Below are 22,998 nucleotides of genomic sequence, written 5' to 3'. Positions count from 1 at the left end.
TCAGTTAGGCAGTAAAATAAGTCTTAAGCTTAGTGGGTTTATACAAATCTTTGCATAAATCAAAGTCTTCTAGTAGAACCTACCCGAGTTGGTAGAAGGGGAGAGGTAGGAGCAGTTGAAGTCTCTAAACATTCGTAAACATATCTTGTGCTTTTAACTGCTTAAATTTTGTTTTAGAACTGATTTGATCAATTTAAGCAGTTATCAGTTCAGCTCTCACCATAACTGTACTGATATACGCAAGAATTGATCCCCTTTTATTTTATTTATTCAGTTAACACAAGTTAAAAGCTTTAAACTTATTGGCTTACTTAACAAAGAATTATTTCGAGCATTTTCCGCTTGGTTTCGGCGTTTAAATTCTTAGAACATGAGCTATTGCAGCTCATTGAGAATATTGTATTTGAAGCACCTTCAAAGGTGCCCGAACTGATCCATCATTAGTGAATTTTCAGATGTATTTCCAGATGAGATTCCAGGATTTCCTCCGTTCCGAGAGATTGAATTCAATATTGAGTTAAAGCCAGGTACACAGCCTATTTCTAGAGCTCCTTATAGGATGACACCAATTGAACTTAAGGAACTAAGGGAACAACTTGAGGATCTATTGGCTAAAAGATATACAAGACCAAGTGTTTCACCTTGGGGTGCTCCAGTTTTATTCGTGAAGAAGAAAGACGAGTCTATGAGGCTTTGTCTCGATTATAGAGAGTTGAATAAAGCCACAATAAAGAATAAGTATCTTTTGCCAAGGATTAATGATCTCTTTGACCAGTTGCAGGGTTCTTCAGTATATTCTAGGATTGATTTAAGATCCGCATATCATCAGTTAAGAGTTAGATAGGCAGATGTGCCTAAGACTTCTTTTCGTACCAGGTATGGGCATTTTGAATTTTTTGTTATGCCTTTTGGGTTGACCAATGCACCTCCGGTATTTATGGATTTTATGAACCGTGTGTTTCAAAGGTATATAGATCAATTTGTTGTGATCTTCATTGATGATATTCTTATTTAATCAAAATCTGAATTTGAGCATGCCGAGCACTTGAGAGTTGTTTTGAAAATTTTGAGAACTGAAAAATTGTATGCTAAATTATCCAAATGCGAGTTTTGGTTGGATATAGTGGTTTTCCTTGGACATGTGATTTCAAGTGCTGATATATCAGTTGATCTGACTAAAGTTGAGGCAGTCATCAATTGGTCTAGATCGACATCAGTACCTGAGGTGCGTAGTTTTATGGGTTTGGCAGGCTATTATCACAGATTTATTGAAGGATTCTCACAGATTGCGAGGCCAATTACCAAGTTGACACAAAAGAATGCAACATTTATTTGGTCGTAGGCATGTAAGGCTAGTTTTGTTTAACTTAAGCAGAGATTGACTTGTAAAGTCCAAAATTAAGACGACGTAATTCAACTGCATGCAAATCTAGGAAATATAAAAAATGGCTAATTAATTGATTTTAATTGCTTGATTGATTATGTGACATGCATGATTATATGTTAAATCGGATTTCATGGTCATTATGCATAAAATTGTTTTTTTAAGGGACATTCAAGTTGCGATCGAAGAATGGAGACCGATGGCTGAAAAACGTAAAATGTTTTTATAATTATTTTTAATTGTTTAAAATATGGTCGATGGTTTTTCATATTTTTTAAAATAAGGATTTTTGAGGTGATTTTATACGTGGGGACATAAATTTTATCGGTGCTGGTTTTTCCGCAAAAGTACGAACTTTTTGGCAACCCGACTATAAAATTCACAAACTTATTTTAAAAAAAAATTTTAAAATTTTAATTAAATTCTAATTAAGACTATTGGGCCTAATTAGTAGGTTTATTATGCCTAAGCCTTGATTAGTAAATTAATTAGTTTATAATATATTAAAACCTACCCTTAACCTCACACAATCACACGCCACTTTCTGAATTTTTCCTCCCAAAGCTTCCTCCAAATACACGAAACCACACACATCAACTCAAGGAGAAATTCGAAAGCTCAAGGGAAAAAGTTAAAGCCAAGATCTTGCCCCGTTCTTGGCAATCGTCAACGAGAATTCGTGCGTTTAAAATGGAAAGGCACGCATATTCCTTTCCTTCAAACATCATTACACCATAATAATTGTTTAAGCATATTTTTAAAGGAAAAAAATGGCACTCAAAGTGAATTTTCGAAAGTACATGCACATGGATTCTAAACTTGAGTTTTTGATTGCCAAAATCATGTTTTTGTATTGTGTAAGGAGCTGCCATGATTAGGACTCAATCAAGTATTGTTTTTCATGAATTTAGAGTTCTAGATTATCATCAAAACATCACCTAAACATGAACCACGAAAGCTGGAATCGAAACTGGTTAAGGGGTGTCTTAAGGCTCACGGCTTTTGAGTGATAGGGGCTGGGCATGGTTTGGCTGGGACCAGCGGGTAGCCAGGGCCGTGGGTGAGTCTAGAGTGGAGTCCTAACCATGCTAGGACTCGAGTAAGTGGCCTGGTAGGAGTCCTTGCCAACAAGGACTCCTACCCGAGAGCCCTTGTGCAGCACGCAGCATGCGCAGGGTTCAGGGACATGTGTAGGGATAATGGCTCGGTCTGGGGTTTAGTGGCTGAATTAGGGTAAGTCTTAAGGGTCCTATGAAGGTGCGTGAGTGGTTGGTTCAGGGGCTGGTCTCGCTGATAGAGTCCTCGTTACAAAAACAAGAGTCCATCCTTTGTGGGAGTTCTCGGCTGCAGCAACTTGGAGTGGTTAGCTCCAGTTCTGTGGCTGGGGGCTGGTCCGTGGGTTCCTAGGGTTCCAAGAGGGTGTTCTAAGGGGTTGGTCAGGGTCTGGTCCAACATGGCTCAAGGGTGGCTCGGGAAAATCGAAAGATGGCTCGGGGTGAACAATTATGGGTAAGTTAGGGTTTTTAATGCTAAAAATAAATTGAAACACGGCTCACGGGGGGTCGAGTCGTGGTTCACAAGGGTTAAAATAATATAAAAAGACTAAGTTTTAAATTTAGAAATTTTATATTAAATTTTGGGATTTTTCGGGATTAAAAAGCCTTCAAAACGACTAATTACGAATTAATTAAAAATCATAGTATTTAAGATAAATAAAATTTTGAGAAATTTAATTTAGATTTAAATGATTATTTGGGACATGTTATAGTCAATCGAATTAAGAAAAAGTCAAGAACGTGGAATTTTATGTCTAGGGATAAAACGGTCATTTTACACCTAAAAATTAGTAAACGTCATGGCAGTGTCCTAAATGCTGTTTTATATGCTAATATGATTATTTTCAATGATTATGGATGTTTATGAAATTTTATATGTTAAAGTACGCTTTTTTAAATGTCTATGATTTTTATGATTTAAAATTAGGCATTTAAAAGTAATGTTGCATGCTTGGTTTCAAAATAAAACGATATTGATATACATGTTTTTATTAAGTGATGGAAATACGACATGTTGAAGGACGTGAAGGGATTGTGACTAAATACGTGATATGTTGGAAATATCGTGAGGGTTATGGTCCTAGTGGGAGCCCGACGATCGTGTTTCCTTGAATATGGATACAAATATGAATACGAATATGTTAATACGTTGGCCAAGGCCCTAGTTGACCGGTGAGAGTGTCACTGGTGTCCCCACGGTCCAGTACTGTGGTTTTCTGTAGATTGATCCATCGCCCAATACAATTAAGAATACGAGTCACAATCACGATCTGAATTCAACAAACATTAACATGAATATGAATATGTTAATATGAATACGAATATGTTGATATGAAATTGTTTATGAAAATGTTTAAGTTTAAAGTTACGCATTGTTATGAAAATGTTATTTTGTACAAGTATTTTTCACTGTTTTATGTAAACTGTATTACGTAATACTTGTTATCAAGGGTATGATGTGGTGACTCTTTAGACTCACTAGGTGTATTTGATGCATGTGGGTTTGATGGAGGTCTTGATGGTTGATCTGACTGGGCTGAAGGTGCACATAACCCGAGGACCAGCGCTTCTACTTTCCGCATTTAAGTTTATGATTTACGTTAAAGATTTTAAGACTATTTACTTACGATTTTGAGAGATTTTTGAGAGGTTAGTATGGGCTACACTTTTCAAATTTTTTGCTTATTAGGTTTGGTAAAACGTTTACGATTTCATGTTTTGACTATTTCCCTTGGATTTTCTAATACTGTTTGGATATTTTATTTTAAAATGGTGCAAAAGTATTTTATGTATATCTATATGGAGTGGGCCGAATTTATGAGAGTAAAAAAAAACTTCTATTACTTTTTAAGAAAACGAATAGGAGACATTTCAGTTGATATCAGAGCAATGGTTCTGTAAAGGGTTGTGCCACCATCAGTGCCGGGAAGCTCGGTCGTCAACCCTCAATTTTTAAGTTTTACGTGCTTTATATTAGTTAATATGATGTTACATGCATGATGGCATGAATAATATGTTTACGTAACATGTTTACTAGCTTTTTGAGTACTTATGTTGTGGATGCTTAAATTGCTAAATTAATTAGGATATGTCACATGATTAGAAAATTTAGATTTAAATGCATGTTGATTACGTTAGAATTTGAAAAACGATCAGATAAAATGCCTCCTAAACGTGCCCCTGTTAATGAAAACCAAGAAGAGAACAGTGTGAACCGTCAAGGGAATGCACCCCCACCACCTCCTCCGGGGGATGCTGCTACTCGTGCGTTAGAGGGGATGGCTCGTCTCTTTCGAGCAACAGTTACAGCGGCAGCAATTACAGCAGATGCAGCAGGCATCTAGGCCATAGCATGATATTTATGATCAGTTCCGGAGGCTAGGGCCGAAGGCATTTTCTGGCACTACCGATCCTTTTGCTGCTGAGGGTTGGATCTGTTCACTCGAGGTACACTTTTGCTATCTGGATATGGCGGATGCTGGGTGTACCACTTATCTACTTAGGGATGACGCTTCTTTATGGTGGGAAGCAGCCGAGCATGGTGTTAACCTTGCTACACTTACTCGGGCTCAATTCATAACGATATTCTACGAGAAATATTTTACTGCTGATGTCAGAGGGCATTTAAATAGGTAATTTATGACTCTCCGTCAGGGAGACGCTACTGTTGCTGAATTTGTGAAGAGATTTGATAGGGGTTGTCACTTTGTACCCCTTATTGCCATGGATGCTGAGGAGAAGCTTAGACACTTCATGGATGGTCTACAACCCACCATACGGAATAATGTTATGATGATGTATCCTTTGGATTATGCTACTGCCGTTACTTATGCATTCCAGTCTGAGCAATCCTTGAAGGACATCGAGTTTGAGTTACAGAGCAAAAGGCAGCAACATCAAAATAATAATTTGCCAAACAAGAAGCCATATGCGGGTCCTCCTAGACCTCAAGGGCCTCAAAAGCCCCAAGGTCAAGTCAAGAAGCAAGCACCACAAAAGCAACCACCTGCAGCACCGAAACCTGCAGAAGGACAACCATGTAAGAAGTGCAATCGATTACACTATGGACCATGCTTGTGGGGTACTACTAAGTGCTTCATATGCAAGGATGAAAGTCACAAGGCTGTGGATTGCCGGAAGAAGAATGCACCCAATATGGGACGAGCATATGTGATGAATGCTGAAGAAGCTGAGGAGGAGGCAGACACTACGCTTATCACGAGTAACCTAGTCATTTAACATTTTTATATTGCATAATATTGCATGAAATGTTAAATTGGTTATTAGAATGGAATTGGGAACAAGATTTAACATAGTGAAAATAAGGTTGCATGTTCTACCTTAGTTGGAATTTAAGATATGATTTTAGAAACCATAGAAATTGGTATTGAAATTTTGTGCCTTAGATTTATATGAAGGATGTAATATTTCTAATAAAAGTTTTAGCAAAATTAAAGAAAAATCATAAATTAACGGTATGTTAAGGGTTCGAAATCATTGAGGGGTCTTAGTGCGATTTTCGATAATTATAAGGACCAAAATGCAATTAACCAAAAATTAAGGGACCTGATTGCAATATCCGAATTCTTAAGGGTCAAAAACGTAAATTTTGAAATTTAAGGGGCTAAAATGAAAAATTTCGAAAAATACAAGGATTAAATTGCAAATATCCGAAAATTTGGGACAAAAATGTAAATTTCGAAAAATTGAAGGGCTTAAAGGCAATTTTTCAAGAAATGCTTAAGATCAACACGCAATCTTCACATAACTTTGGGAAATTAATGATATAAATTCTTTAAGATTCAACACGAAAAGATTTAAAAGACGTTTTCGCCGCAATGAGGATTATCATTCAAGGGGTAGCTACCTATGCTTTGCTAGATTCAGGAGCTACACATTCTTTCATATCTGAAACCTTCATCAAAAGACTGAATATTACTCCTCGAGATATGGGTTTGGGTTTCAAACTTTCTATTCCTTCCAGTGATCTAATGCTCACGTCTAAAATTATGAAAAATCTGAATCTTCGTTTATTCAAAGATGTGGTTCGGGCAGATCTTATTGTGCTTCATATGCATGAATTTTATATTATACTTGGGATGGATTGGTTATCAGCGAATGGAGCTTCGATTGATTTTCATCAGCGATCAGTGTCTATCCGACCACCTAGTGGTAAATCCTTTGATTTTCATCAGCGAGCAGTTATCTCTTGTCTTCGTGCAAGGAAGCTTATTAAACGTGGATGCCAAGCTTTCCTAGCATGTGTCACTACCGCACATGCAGCTATCAGTTAGAAGTTGGAGGATGTTGATATTGTCAGAGATTTTCCTAGCGTCTTTCCCGAAGACGTTTTTGGTATTCCACCCGATCGTGAAGTGGAATTCTCCATTGATCTAATGTCAGGCACTGTCCATATATCTAAAGCGCCTTATCGTCTAACACCTGCCGAAATGAAAGAACTAAAGGACCAAATCCAAGAATTGCTAGACAAGGGTTTTATTCGCCTTAGTTATTCTCCATGGGGCGCACCGGTATTATTTGTGAAGAAGAAAGATGGTAGTATGCATCTTTGTATTGATTATCGAGATCTTAATAAGGTCACTATCAAGGATAAGTATCCACTCCCAAGAATTGAAGATTTATTTGATCAGTTGCAAGGAGCATCGGTATTTTCTAAGATTGATCTTCGTTCTGGATACCATCAGTTTAAAGTTAAAGAGTCGGATGTTCACAAGACAGCATTTCGTACGAGATATGGCACTATGAGTTTATGGTCATGCCATTCGGGCTGACCAATGCGCCAGCGATCTTCATGGATTTCATGAATCGCGTATTTCAGCCATATTTAGATCAATTCATCATAGTCTTCATTGAAGATATTTTGATCTATTCTAAGAGCAAGGAGGAGCATAGTCGTCATTTGAGGACAGCACTGCAAGTTCTGCAAGATAGGAAGTTATATGCAAAATTCAGCAAGTGCGAGTTTTGGCTTGATAAGTGGCATTCTTAGGCCACATCATTTCTAGTGATGGCGTTGAAGTTGATCCAAGTAAAGTTGAGGCAGTGAAAGAGTGGCCAGTACGGAAGAGTGTTACCGAGATTCGCAGTTTCTTGGGACTAGCAGGCTATTATCGCAAATTCATCAAGGGATTCTCATCTATTGCAGTACCTTTGACATCCTTGACTAAGAAGAATGCAAAGTTTATTTGGGGACCGAGTGTCAAGACAGTTTTGATAAGTTTAAGCAATCATTGATTTCAGCGCCAGTGTTATCTATGTCGTCTGGGCAAGGAGAGTAAGTTTTGTATACCAACACTTCTAAACTTGGTTTGGACGCAGTTCTGATGCAAAATGACCGAGTTATAGCCTATGAGTCGCGACAGTTGAAAACTCACGAGAAAAACTACCCTACTCATGATCTTGAGCTTGCAGCAGTAGTTTTTGCATTAAAAATTTGGAGACATTACCTTTATGGGGAGAAGTGCAAAATATTCACCGATCATAAAAGTTTGAAATACTTCTTCACCCAAAAATATTTGAATATGAGACAGCAAAGATGGCTTGAGTTAGTAAAGGACTACGACTGTGAGATTAGCTATCATCCGGGGAAAGCTAATGTAGTGGCAGACGCATTGAGTAGAAAGGCAGCAGTTATCACTCATCTATCACTTCAAAGACCGTTTCAGTCCAAGATACAGCGGTTTGAGCTTACATTTTATGCTAGGGACGAGGCCCCTAATCTTGCCACATTATCAGTACAGACGACTTTGAAAGATAAAATCCGTGAGGGACAGTCCACTGATGAACATTTGCAAAAGTGGAGAGCAAGAAATGAAGCCAAGGGCCGGAAGTTATATTCTGAGGTGGATGGTATCGAGATCGTTTATGGGTTCCTATTGACGATTCTTTGAGAGTTCTCATTATGAAGGAAGCTAATGACACACCTTATTCCATTCATCCGGGAAGCACGAAAATGTATAAATATTTGCTATTGTTATATTGGTGGCCAAACATGAAGAGAGAAATTTTGAGATTTGTATCCGAGATTTTGACTTGTCAACAAGTTAAGGCAGAGCATCAAAGACCAGCGGGGAAACTTAAGCCATTTCCTATTCCCGAGTGGAAATGGGAAAATATTACTATGGACTTTGTTGTGGGATTGCCGAAGAATATTAAGGGATTCAATGTCATATGGGTGATAGTGGATCATCTTACGAAATCAGCGCATTTTCTACCTATTAAGACGACCTTCACCATGATTCAGTATGCAGAGTTATATATTTGAGAGATAGTTCGTCTGCATGAGATTCCTGTATCTATTGTTTCTGACAGAGATCCAAGATTTACGTCATATTTTTGGAAGAGTCTGCATGCGGCGATGGGGACCAAGTTATTATTCAGTACAGCATTTCATCCTCAAACCGATGGTCAGTGCGAAAGAGTTAAATTTTGGAAGATCTACTTCGAGCTTGTGTTATTGATTTCCAAGGCAGTTGGGAACCAAAATTACCTCTAGTGGAGTTCACCTACAATAATAGCTACCAATCATCAATTGAAATGGCTCCTTTTGAGGCACTTTATGGAAGGAAATATAGATCTCCTATTCATTGGGACGAGGTTGGGGAAAGAAGAGAAATTGGTCAGGATGTGATTGAAGAGACTACCGAGCATGTAGCCAAAATCCGTGAGAGTGTGAGAACTGCACAAAGTTGACAGAAAAGTTATGCTGACAAGAGACGAAGGGACTTAGAGTTTGTAGTGGGCGACCATGTATTTGTGAAAATAGCACCTATGAAAGGTATTATGCGCTTTGGCAAGAAAGGCAAGCTTAGTCCGAAATTTATTGGTTCATTTGATATATTGGAGAGGATTGGGAGACTAGCTTATAGAGTGGCGTTGCCACCAATGCTTTCTGGAGTTCACAATGTGTTTCATATTTCGATGCTGCGGAAGTACATGTCGAATCCATTACATGTACTAAATTATGAACCACTTCAATTAAATATGACTTATGAGGAAAGACCTGTCCAAATCTTGAGAAGGCAAGAAAGAAGACTCCGAAACAAAGTCATTCCAATGGTCAAGGTCAAGTGGCTGAATCACTCGGAAGAAGAAGCTGCTTGGGAAACCGAGAGGGACTTGAGGAGTCGCTATCCAGAGCTATTTGGTAACTTCTAATTTCTATGACGAAATTTTATTTAAGGGGGGGAGGAATTGTAAGGTCCAAAATTAAGACGACGTAATTCAACTGCATGCAAATCTAGGAAATATAAAAAATGGCTAATTAATTGATTTTAATTGTTTGATTGATTATGTGACATGCATGATTATATGTTAAATCTGATTTCATGGTCATTATGCATAAAATTGTTTTTTTAAGGGACATTCAAGTTGCGATCGAATAACGGAGACCGATGGCTGAAAAACGTAAAATGTTTTTATAATTATTTTTAATTTTTTAAAATATGGCGAAGGTTTTTCATATTTTTGAAAATAAGGAGTTTTGAGTTGATTTTATATGTCGGGACATAAATTTTATCGGTGTTTGTTTTTCAACAAAAATACGAACTTTTTGGCAATCCGGCTATTAAATTCAGAAACTTATTTTAACAAAACAATTTTAAAATTTTAATTAAATTCTAATTAAGACTATTGGGCCTAATTGGTAGGCTTATTAGGCCTAAGCCTTGATTAGTATATTAATTAGTTTATAATATATTAAAACCTACCCTTAACCTCACACAATCACACGCCACTTTCTGAATTTTTCCTCCCAAAGCTTTCTCCAAATACACGAAACCACACACATCAACTCAAGGAGAAATTCGAAAGCTCAAGGGAAAAAGGTCAAGCCAAGGTCTTGCTGCGTTCTTCGCAATCGTCAACAATAATTCGTGCATTTAAAACGCAAAGGCACGCATATTCCTTTCCTTAAAACATCATCACACCATAATAATTGTTTAAGCATATTTTTAAAGGAAAAACATGGAACTCAAAGTGAATTTTCGAAACTACATGCACATGGATTCTAAACATGAGTTTTTGATTGCCAAAATCATCTTTTTGTATTGTGTAAGGAGCTGCCATGATTAGGACATAATCAAGTATTGTTTTTCATGAATTTAGAGTCCTAGATTATCACCAAAAATCACCTAAACATGATCCACGAAAGCTGGAATCGAAACTGGTTAAGGGGTGTCTTAAGGCTCACGGCTTTTGAGTGATAGGGCTGGGCTTGGTTTGGCTGGGACCAAGGGCTAGCCAGGGCCGTGGGTTAGTCCAGGGTGGAGTCCTAGCCATGCTAGGACTCGAGTAAGTGGGCTTGGAAGAGTCCTTGCCAACAAGGAGGACTCCTACCCGAGAGCCCTTGTGCAGCGCGCAGCATGCGTAGGGTTCAGGGATGTGTGTAGGGATCATGGCTCAGTCTGGGGTTCAGGGGCTGGGATAGGGTGAGTCTAAAGGGTCCTAGGAAGGTGCGTGAGTGGTTGGTTCAGGGGCTGGGCTCGCTGGTAGAGTCCTCGTTACAAAAAGAAGAGTACATGCTTTTTGGGAGTTCTCGGCTGCAGCAACTTGAAGTGGTTAGGTTCGGTTCTGTGGCTGTGGGCTTGTCTGTGGGTTCCTAGGGTTCCAGGAGGGTGTCCTAAGGGGTTGGTCAGGGTCTGGTCCAACATGGCTCAAGGGTGGCTCGAGAAAATTGAAAGATGGCTCGGGGTGAAAAATTATGGGTCAAGGTAGGGTTTTTTAAGCTAAAAATAAATTGAAACACGGATTAGGGGTCGAGTCGTGGTTCACAAGGGCGAAAATAATATAAAAAGACTAAGTTTTAAATTTAGAAACTTTATATTAAAGTTTATGATTTTTCGGGATTAAAAAGCCTTCAAAACAACTAATTACGAATTAATTAAAAAGCCTAGTATTTAAAATAAATAAAATTTTGAGAAATTTAATTTAGACTTAAATAATTATTTGGGACATGTTATAGTCAATGGAATTAAGAAAAAGTCAAGAACGTGAAATTTTATGTCTAGGGTTAAAATGGTCATTTTACACCTAAAATTATTAAACGTCATGTCAGTGTCCTAAATGCTGTTATATATGTTAATATGATTATTTTCAATGGTTATGGATGTTTATGAAATTTTATATGTTAAAGTATGATTTTTTAAATGTCTATGATTTTTATGATTTAAAAATGAGCATTTAAAAGACATGTGCATGCTTGGTTTCAAAATAAACCGATATTATTATATATGTTTTTATTAAGTGATGGAAATACGACATGTTGAAGGACATGAAGGATTGTGACTAAATACGTGATATGTTGGAATTATCGTGATGGTTATGGTCTCAGTGGGAGCCCGACGATCGTGTTTCCTTGGATATGGATACGAATACGAATACAAATACGAATATTTTAATACATTGTCCAAGGCCCAGTTGACCGGTGAGAGTGTCGCTGGTGTCCCCGCCGCCAAGTATTGTGGTTTTCTCTAGATGGATCAATCGCTCAATACAATTAAGAATACGAGTCACAATCACGATCTGAATTCAATAAACATGAACATGAATATGAATATGTTAATATGAATACAAATATGTTGATATGAAAATGTTTATGAAAATGTTTTACTTTAAAGTTACGCATTGTTATGAAAATGTTATTTTAAGTACAAGTATTTTTCACTGTTGTATGTAAACTGTATTACGTATTACTTGTTATCAAGGGTATGATGTGTTGAGTCTTTAGACTCACTAGGTGTGTTTGATGCAGGTGAGTTTGATGGAGGTCTTGATGGTTGACCTGACTGGGCTGAAGGTGCACATAACCCGAGGACCAGCGCTTCTACTTTCCGCATTCAAGTTTATGATTTACGTTAAAGATTTTCAGACTATTTACTTATGATTTTGAGATATTTTTGAGAGGTTTAGTATGGGCTACACTTTTCAAATTTATTGCTTATTAGGTTTGGTAAAACGTTTAACGATTTCATGTTTTGACTATTTCTCTTGGATTTTCAAATACTAGTTGGATGTTTTATTTTAAAATGGTGCAAAAGTATTTATGTATATGTATATGGAGTGGGCCGAATTTATGAGAGTTTAAAATAAAAAATTATAGTACTTTTTAAGAAAACGAATAGGAGACGCTTCATGACTAGTGCTCCAGTTCTGACTATCCCATCAGGTGTAGGAGGATTTACATTGCACACTGATGCTTCACATCGAGGACTGGGTTGTATATTAATGCAGTATGGCCATGTGCTTGCCTATGCTTCACGACTGTTGAAGCCACATGAGTCTAGATACCCGTGCATAACTTGGAACTAGCAGCAATAGTTTTTGCGATGAAGATTTGGCATCACTACTTGTATGGGGAGATATTTGAGATATTCACTGATGATAAGAGTTTGAAATACCTCTTTTCACAAGCGGAGCTGAACATGAGACAGAAGCGTTGGTTAGACTTGTTGAAAGACTACGATTGCGAAATAAAATATTATCCAGGCAAGTCTAATGCAGGAGCCGATGCTTTGAGCATAAATGTATGCAATATATCCTTGATCACTAGCAGTATATCTGATCTAGTAGAAGAATGTTGTCTTTCTGGTTTGGATTTTGTGGTAGATACTCAATATGTACGAGTATTTATGATCCAGGCAGAGCCAGAGTTGTATGTCAAAATTAGATAGGCCCAAAGGTTAGATCAAAGCATTTAGAAATCAGTTGAACTCGTCAGATCAGGACATTGATCAGAATTTCAGGTCAATAATGAGTATATTTTGTTTGTGATTGATTGTATTGTAGTTCTTAATATTTCAGAGTTGATGATATAGATTTTGCATGATGTTCATTGCAGTAAGTTCAGTCATGTACACCCTGGAAGTAAAAAGATGTACAATGACTTGAAGAAACAATTTTGGTGGAAAAGAATGAAATCTGACATAGCAGAATTTGTATCTCATTGTTTTAATTGTCAACAAGTGAAAGCAAAATTAATCGACCAGGAGGTCTTTTGCATAGCCTTAAGGTTCCAGAATGGAAGTGAGACCATATCACCATGGACTTTGTCACGAAATTGCCGAGGTCGTCGAGGGGTTGAGATACAATAGGGTTATAGTTGACAGATTAACCAAGTCTTCGTGTTTCATTCTTTATTAGATGACATATAGGCATGATCAGATGAACAATTGTATATAAGAGAAGTTTTGAGATTGCATGGTGTGCCTAAGTCCATTGTATCAGATCGTGATCCCAGGTTTTCTTCTCATTTTTGGTATAGTTTACAAGAGGCCCTTGGTACTCGTTTGCATTTGAATACAACATATCATCCTCAGACGAACAGACAGTCAGAACGTAATATTCAGACATTAGAGGATATGTTGAAAGCTATCGTGATGGATTTTGGCATTGGTTGGAAAGATTCGTTACCACTAGTCGAATTTACTTATAACAACAGTTATCAAGTGAGCATTGGAATGTAACCATTTGAAGCACTATATAACAGAAAGTGTCGATCTCCTTTGTATTGGGATGATTATCTGAAGCCACCAATTGTAGGACCTGATATGATAAGAGATATGACAGAGAAGGTGAAATTGATTCAGAGTCGTATGTGAGCTGCTCATATAGGCAGGCTAAGTATGCAAACATCAGGAGACGACCATTGATTTTGGAGAAAGGTGACAAAGTTTTTATGAAAGTATCTCCTTTCTGTGGTACAAATAGATTTGGAAAGAAGGGTAAATTATAACCGAGATTCATAGGTCCTATGAGATTTTTGAATGTGTTGTTGATTTGCCTTATAGATTAGCTCTTCCTACCCCATTATCAGGTGTTCATGATTTTGTTCATGTGTCTCTGTTGAGAAAATATCATCCAGATCCTTCTAATGTATATCCACACGACGAGGTTGAGTTAGATCAAACTTTGAGCTATATTGAGAGTTCAGATTCTAAACAGAAAAAATAAGCAACTCAGAAATAAATTGATACCGTTAATTAAAATACAGTGGAATAGACAAGGTGTCGAGGAGGCAACTTGGGGTATTAGAAAACAATATGAGACATAAATATTCATAGTTATTCAAATGAAGTATGCTTCTATTCTCGGTCTTACTTTCAGTATTGATCATTATATCTTAGACTTGAAATTGATGATTTGATTTCGAGGACGAAATCTATTTTTAGAGGTGAAATATTTTAATGCCAGAATTTAAAAAAAAATTATAAAAAAAATAATGTTCATGAGGTCAATATTCAAGCGCCACAGTTCAAGAATAGTAATGCCTAGGCGCTAGAGCTGCGGAAATTTTGGCGCTAGCGGCGCTGAAAAGTGGTGCTGAGGCGCTACAAACGGGAAAAATCAATATGTAAGCCCACCTTCACCTCTACCAATCATTTTCCTCCTCCTTCACGCAAACCCTCATCCATCTCCTCTCCATTTTTGAACTTCTTCCTCATTTTATGAGTGATTCGCTCAAGAAAATATGAAATGAAGGTAGATTTGTGATCCTTTCATCACGGGCTTCAAGATGACGTAATTATTTCTCAATTTTATTCAAGTTTGAAAATGGGTTAAAATTTAGAATTGATATTTGAGTTTATTTTTGAGATATTAAGATGTTGAAGATGTTGTATTTGAGTTGGTTTGAATTTAAAATGGATATGAGAATGTTTTCTTGTTTATGTGCAAAGAACAATTTTTACACCTTCTGTATTTCATGTATATGAGATATTTGTGTTTCGATTTTGGAGTTAGAGTCTTCATTAAACTTGTAGATCATCATGTTAGCTTACGATCTGGTTCTTGAATCACTCAACTCCAGGAAGAAATAAAAGAGATATGTGATTTTTTCTAAAACTGGTCTGGAACTCCGAGTTAGTGTAGATTTTTGTACAAGCGAGTTAGTGTAGATTTTTGTACAAGCCTTCGGTTTATTCGAATTCTGAAATTTATCGGTTGGGTGTCTGAATTTGATCTTCAAATAAAAGTTATACAACATTGGCTTCTATTCGAAATGATACCAAATTGGCTTGATTCCATTGGATATCGAGGACGTTATGCTCGAAATACTAAAATGTGCCAGAAATGCATTGACGCAGAATTCGTGGGAATTATGTTGTAAGTTTCAAATTATGAACGACTGGCAAATGACTTTAGTCGACAAAATTTTGTGAAGAACAATTGTTGGGCTTTGAGTTTTCTTGCATATCCAATTTGCGGGTCTTGATTCGAAGCAGTATTGAATTAATTTTGAATTTTGTATAGAAACTGTCCTGTTTTGATAAATGATATGAGTTCTTAAATTATAGTAGATTTCAGGGGTTCAAGACTTATTCACTACACCTTTTGATCTCCTTTTGGTAATATTTGAAAGCTATGTTACGGTCCGTAACATATTAGGTAGAAGTATCATTTTTATTTTAAATTGAAAATTATATGCCTCGATGAAATACTTGTGATTTGACGATGATTGTTGTCTTGAGATGTGTTTATTATGATATCGAGATGATGATAATGATTTGCATCATTTCATTGCATATTAAGCCACTCGTAGATTCAGATTTGATATGGCGGAGGTCTCCTTGATTCATTAATTTATTTGACGTATGGGGCTATAGTTGAGTTTGCATAGTGTACGTGGAGGTCGCTGCTCTGCCTGAACACTCTCTATAAGCGCACCATAGTTCTAGGATTGTAGAACACAGCACCCCACCCCGAGCGGATGAGTCGGTGGATGTTGTTGGGGATTTTCTTGCCTTGGGTACCCCTAGAACCAGATTATTCATTTTATCTTGATAGTTATTGATAGCCCACATCTTCTAATTATGCATTGTATTATATTGTATGTTTATAAAATTCATATGAACTATTTGTCATTTTAATTCTCATATGTTATTGATTGTATCATATTGGGTTTATATTCACCGGCATGTCGGTTACCTCTTGTTTTCATGTGTATGACGGTAGGTGAGCAAAGGCTTGGGAAAGTATGAGTTAGAATGAGATTTTCGGGTCTTAGGCGCTAGAGCTGCGGAAATTTTGGCCGCTGCGGCGCTGAAAAGTGGTGCTGAGGCGCTACAAACGGGAAAAATCAATATGTAAGCCCACCTTCACCTCTACCAATCATTTTCCTCCTCCTTCACGCAAACCCTCATCCATCTCCTCTCCATTTTTGAACTTCTTCCTCATTTTATGAGTGATTCGCTCAAGAAAATATGAAATGAAGGTAGATTTGTGATCCTTTCATCACGGGCTTCAAGATGACGTAATTATTTCTCAATTTTATTCAAGTTTGAAAATGAGTTAAAATTTAGAATTGATATTTGAGTTTATATTGTAGATATTAAGATGTTGAAGACGTTGTATTTAAGTTGGTTTGAATTTACAAAGGATATGAGAATGTTTTCTTGTTTATGTGCAAAGAACAGTTTTTACACCTTCTGTATTTCATGTATATGGGATAGTTATGTTTGGATTTTTGAGTTAGAGTCTTCATCAAACTTGTAGATCATCAAGTTAGATTTGATTTGGTTCTTGAGTCAATTCCAGGAAGAAATAAAAGAGATATGTGATTTTACTAAAACTGGTCTGGAACTCCGAGTTATTGCAGATTTGTGTACATGCCTTCTGTTTATTCGAATTCGAATCTGGAATTTATCGGTTGCGAGTCTGAATTTGATCTTCCAATAAAAGTTATAGAACATTGGCTTGTATTCGATATGATATAAAATTGACTTCATTCCATTGGATATTGAGGACGTAATGCTCAAAATACTAAAATATGCCAGAAATGCATTGACGCAGAATTCGTGAGAATTATATTGTAGGTTTCAGATTATGAACGACTTGTAAATGACTTTAGTCGAAAAAACTTTTTTAAGAACAATTGTTGGGCTTTATATTTCTTGCATATCCAATTTGCGGGTCTTGATTCGAAGCAGTATTGAAATAATTATGAATTTTGTACAGAAACTGGTCTGTTTTGATAAATGATCTGAGTTCTTAACTTATTGTAGATTTCAGGGATTCAAGACTTCTCAACTACACCTTTCGATCTCCTTTTGGTAATATTTGAAAGGTATGTTACGGTCAGTAACATATGATGTAGAAGTATCATTTTTATTTTTAATTGAAAATTCTATGTCTCGATGAAATACTTGTGATTTGATGATGATTGTTGTCTAGACATGAGTTTATTATGATATCGAGATGATGATAATGATTTGCATAATTACCTTGCATATTGAGCCACTTGTCGATCAAGATTTGATATGGCGGATTTCGTCTTGATTTATTGATTTATTTGACGTATGGGGCTATAGTTGAATTGGCATAGTGCACGCGGAGGTCGCTGCTATGGCCTGAACACTCTCTATAGGCGCACCATAGTCCTAGGATTTTAGAACAGCACCCCACCCCGAGCGGATCAGTCGGTGGATGTTGCTGGGGGATTCTCTTCCCATGGGTACCCTATAATAAGATGATTCATTTGATCTTAATATTTATTGATAGCCCACAGCTTCTGATCATGCATTGCATTATATTGCATCTTTATGAAATTCATAGGCACTATTTGTCATTTTAATTCTCATATGTTATTGATTGTATCATACTGGGTTTACATTCACCGGCATGTCGTCTACCTCTTGTTTTCATGTGCTTGACGGTAGCTGAGGCGAGGCAGGTTTGGGATGCCAGAGTCCAGCTCCAGGCGAGAAGATACGAGTTATTTTCAGGTCTTAGGAGCTATTTGATTATGTTTTGGTTACTTTGGCTCACTAGTTTATTTTGGAATGTTAAAACTTATATTTCAAATATTCGAGATCTTTAAATTATTTTGATGAAGTTTATGTCGGTTTGTGAACCACAGATTATGTGTTTACTCAATCGTTTGGTTTGTTACATTTATAATTATTAGTATTAATGTCGGACACGAGGCCCCGCATATTTTGCTCGACAGGTCTAGGGTTTGACGTTCGTCATATTTTTAAAATGCAGTGTTTTCACTGACAGTTAAGTAATTTTATTTTTAAAATATGAAATTTTCAGCTTTTATCGCATGCATGCATAAAGATATAATTTTCGAAAATGAGCTAAATAAATAAAAAAAATTCTAGTAGACATCTCAAACATATTTATTAAAAATACTACAACCATAATCACAGACTATTACTCTCGATAAGTGATAGCCACCTGGACACTCCGAGGGAGGGTTGTTCAATGAATTATAAAATGATAATTCATCTATATGAATGAATATCTCCATTTCTTTATTAATGAAACATGAATTTTACATCACAGATGCTAGTTTCTAGATCAAGTGACATATATCCTTATGTGTTTCTGATGATGCATTTAAGGATAAAATTATATCTATAACATTATCATTATCAATATTTTATTTTGAGTGGAGTTTAATGTCGCATTTGGAACATATACACTGCTGGGCTGAGTTCATCGTCTCGTTATCTCTGTCCCACTATATTCTTTCTGAAGAACAAACTGGGAAAAATCATATACAGACAAGGGACAATTTCGTTTTGAGTTTCCAAATCTGCTATCACATTTTTTTCAACATTCTTAATTACGTATAGTTTGTATCATTAATCTAGCAATTACAGATCGAAGATTTTGATCTTTCCGAGAAAAATCCCTTGGTCGTGTATCAAATTTAACAAGTTGTAAATTCTTCTGATTTCCCATAATTAATTCACATGTTAAATCTTTATATTTATCGATGATGCACCTATTCACAAGAAGAATAACACGGAGTAGAGACCGACAAATCGGTCTCTATTCGATCTCTACATAAAATAGAGACCGATCGGAGACCGATTTGGTTGGTATCAATAACCTTGGTCGCTAATTGTGAGAGATCGATACGATTAATCGGTCTCTAAATTAGCAACCACATTTACGACATCGGTCTCTAAATAAGAGAGCGATATTTTATGTGCGGTTTCTACTTTAGATAACGACAAATTACAGCCGGTCTCTAATATAGACACCGATACATAATTCGGTCGCTATATGAGAGACCGATGTCGCACAATCAGTCTCTAAGTTAGATACCGAATTTATGAAATCCATCTCTAAATTAGATATTGTTTTTCCACCTTCAACCTCTGTTATTTACACCAATCCAAACACAACACAATATACATAATCAATCAATATAACCATCCAAAAAGCACAACACAGTATTAACATCAATACAACTATTCCAAGCCACAACTTATCAACACCAAAATCAGTACAAATATTTATACCAACTATTCAAGTGTCAAAAGATCCAAAATAAATGTCAATTCATTCTACAAAATGTTCAACCACTTCCAAACATTTCCAAGTCAATCCAATCAAAACTCAAACTTTAACTACTGGGACGATGTCTAAGGAGCTTGAGTCTCATCAGAATCTATAATGGGTGAAGAAAAGTCTGGAAAAGCAGAAGGAGGGTCTAGTGTTTGATAAAACACCATACGAGCCATAAATTCACGCATCTTCTCCTCCAATTCAGTAACTCGAGTCTTCAAATCTGCATTCTCTGCCCTCAACTCTTGTATCTCAACACATGAGCTACTTGGACGAACCCTTCCTGTAGAAGCAGACGTCGCACGAGGAAAGACAACTTTTGCTTGGGAGCCAAGTCCATAAATGCATCTTTTCTTCATCCCTCCAACAACCTCATAATATATGTCTTTTATGGCATCCTGTGATGGGGTATGTGGCTCCTCCCCCTCTGTAGTAGCTTGAGATATCTCGAAAATTCTTGTGGTCATATTATCCTATGTCAAAGAAAAAAATTTCAGCAAATAAAATTAAATCTAACATAAAAAGATGAGTTTTTAGCACAATATTATTTACTAGTAACTTTTTAATACTTACATCTATAGTCTGAGATCGAGCATCGACAAATGTTCCATCCTTGTGACGATGTGTAATTCGAAACACCTCCCAACAATCAGTTTTTCGCTTTAAATCCGATTCATGCACAAACAATTTCAAATATGATAAGTTTGTAATATTAACAAATGAAATATATTTTTTGAAACTCACCAATTTCAAAGTATGTTCAATAATAGAGCGTGATCCAGTCGTGTGCTTAGTAACTCCAGTGCCTGTGCCAGCCACCTCACTATTTCTGTTATTTTTAGCTATCTCTGATTTTTTTTTTTTCCATTTTACCCCGCTCCAAACCATCTGCCATGCAGCCCATACATTAATAGGAACTTGTGTTGGCGGATGAATAATTTTTCTCCATTTGTGCAACATTTTTTTTATATAGTTCTTGACAATACAAATTCCATGTTGACTTAAATTGTTCCTCTTTGCTAGGTTGCCATGTATATTTCTTCTGCAATGTTTAGACCAACCGAAACAAAAAAAAAAACAGTTATTGTTTCTACTATTATTATTAGTATTCAACTTCTTACCAAAAACTCTTTGTAGTAAAAATCTTTTCCATCTTCATCTAAATGTCCCCATGTATGGCCAGATGCATAATGTCGTAGTTTGAACTGAGAAGTGATATATGCAGAAACCCTATGTCCATGAGTAACAAAACTGCAATGAAAAATTCATCAATATTTAAAACAGGAAAAAATTAAAATGGATTGAATATTATAACATTTAAAGATAATAAAATACTTATTACTTCTTCAAAAAAAATACTTACTTATTACCCACTACTCTGAGCTCAATCTGATCTCCAACTTCTTCTTCTGCAATGTCAACCATTATGATGACTGCAAAATCAAATAGTAACACAAACAATTTTGAAATATTACTCAATTACGTAAAAAAAAATACATCATGGCCTTTTAATATGAAAGTTGTTAGACAAGAAATAAATGAAAAATAAAAATATCATAGTTCTCAATCATACAATTCAATCTTCATCATAATATGTATCATAATCATCATTAATTTCCAAGTTATCATGGTCTAACTCTATTACTACATCAATCTCATCATCGGTAGACATCTCTTCATCATCTAATTCCTCATAAGTAATGTTTACATCTACAAGTAACTGTGATGTAGTTTGAATTTGTTAATCAAGTGAATGTCCTTCCGCTTCCTCATTCTGGAAGGCATCGTGGTCCGCAGGCGTGAGGGAAGTTGGCATTTCTATGGTTGATCGAGCCTTCATTTTACAAATTGCTATCCATTCACTAGGTCCTCTTCTTATTGTTGGATATTTAGCATAGAACACTTGACCCGCTTGTACCGCAAAAATGAAAGGTTCAACTTTATTGAATCTTCTATTCGCATTGACTTCAACTAACTTGTAGTTTGAATGTACTCTCGTACCAATCCTGGGCGTCGGATCATACCATGAACATTTTAATAATACTATCCTCTTTATAGTAAAGCTGGATATTCCACCGCGATGATTTCACCAAGCATACCATAGTAATCAAGTTCAGCAGTTAAGTTGCTAGATCCTTTCACACAAACACCTAAATTACTAGTAAATGTGGTTGAATTACGCCGTGCCACATGGAGTTTGAAACCATTAATGTAGTAATTTGAGTACACTCTCACAAAATCCTTCATCATTTCATCATATACATTTGATTTTGGTTCCTTCACCTGAAAAGTAAGATCTCACATAAAGTAAATAAGCTTAACATAAACCAACAAAATTGTATTACATCAACACTTACATAGATTTCAAACCACGATGCAAAATTGGTATCCAACTTTTTGTCCACTTCATCAGGTCGAAGTGCTGGATTTTCTTTTCGCAATTCTTGTTCGTACATACTAAAAATGAAAATTTTAAGCAACAATGATACATAAAAAAAATCAGAAAAATAAATATTTTATGAAGTAGAATCTAACTTACTTTATGAAAGGTTTCACCTCATCACAGTTGAGGAGAATGTATGTTCTTGCTACATGGTACTCTTTGTCATCTAACCATCTAAAAATATATGCACCAATCGGTCTACCAGGGAATTTGAAAATAGAAAACATGTTTGAGTCTATCGGTCGAGCATCATCAGAATTTCGGGGACACTTACGATGTCTAGTCTTCACAATATCAGCAAAATAATATGCACAGAAATAAGATGCTTCTTCAACCAAATAATCATTAGATATTGACCCCTCAACCTTTGCTTTATTGCGAATATTATTTTTTAGCCTCCTCAAAAAAAGTTCAAATGGGTACATCCATCTATACTGAACAGGACCAGCTAGTCGCGCCTCATAAGATAAATGAATTGGGAGATGCTCCATTGAATCAAAAAAGCTCGGTGGAAATATGCGCTCAAGTTTACAAAGTATAAGAGGAATGATTGTCTCTAAGCGAACCATGTCAGCTGTTGTAATGACCCTCGACGTCAAATCTCTGAAGAACATACTCAATTCAGTAAGTGCCTGCCAAACATTATTGGGAAGTAGGTCATGGAAGACTATTGGAATAAGTCTTTGCATGAATACATGACAATCATGACTCTTCATTCCAAATATTTTCAATTTGTTCATATCCACACAACGAGCCATATTTGAGGCATATCCATCAGGGAATTTGATGTCTTTCAA

General features: G+C 36.3%; 1 long non-coding RNA gene across 1 annotated transcript; it reads right to left on the bottom strand.

The window, feature by feature from the left end:
* Nucleotides 1-19,636: 19,636 nt before the first annotated feature.
* Nucleotides 19,637-20,940, bottom strand: LOC142539140 (uncharacterized). The gene is made up of 3 exons (XR_012818835.1): nucleotides 20,880-20,940; nucleotides 20,332-20,800; nucleotides 19,637-20,231 (listed from the first exon to the last, which is right to left on the bottom strand). It is a non-coding gene; the product is annotated as an uncharacterized LOC142539140 (long non-coding RNA).
* Nucleotides 20,941-22,998: the final 2,058 nt, after the last annotated feature.

The sequence above is a fragment of the Primulina tabacum genome, chromosome 3, assembly GCF_025594145.1.
Source record: "Primulina tabacum isolate GXHZ01 chromosome 3, ASM2559414v2, whole genome shotgun sequence".
In the NCBI taxonomy this organism is placed as follows: domain Eukaryota; kingdom Viridiplantae; phylum Streptophyta; class Magnoliopsida; order Lamiales; family Gesneriaceae; genus Primulina; species Primulina tabacum.
The sequence above is the reverse complement of the archived record's forward strand: the minus strand, read 5'-3'. Positions and strand labels throughout refer to the sequence as shown.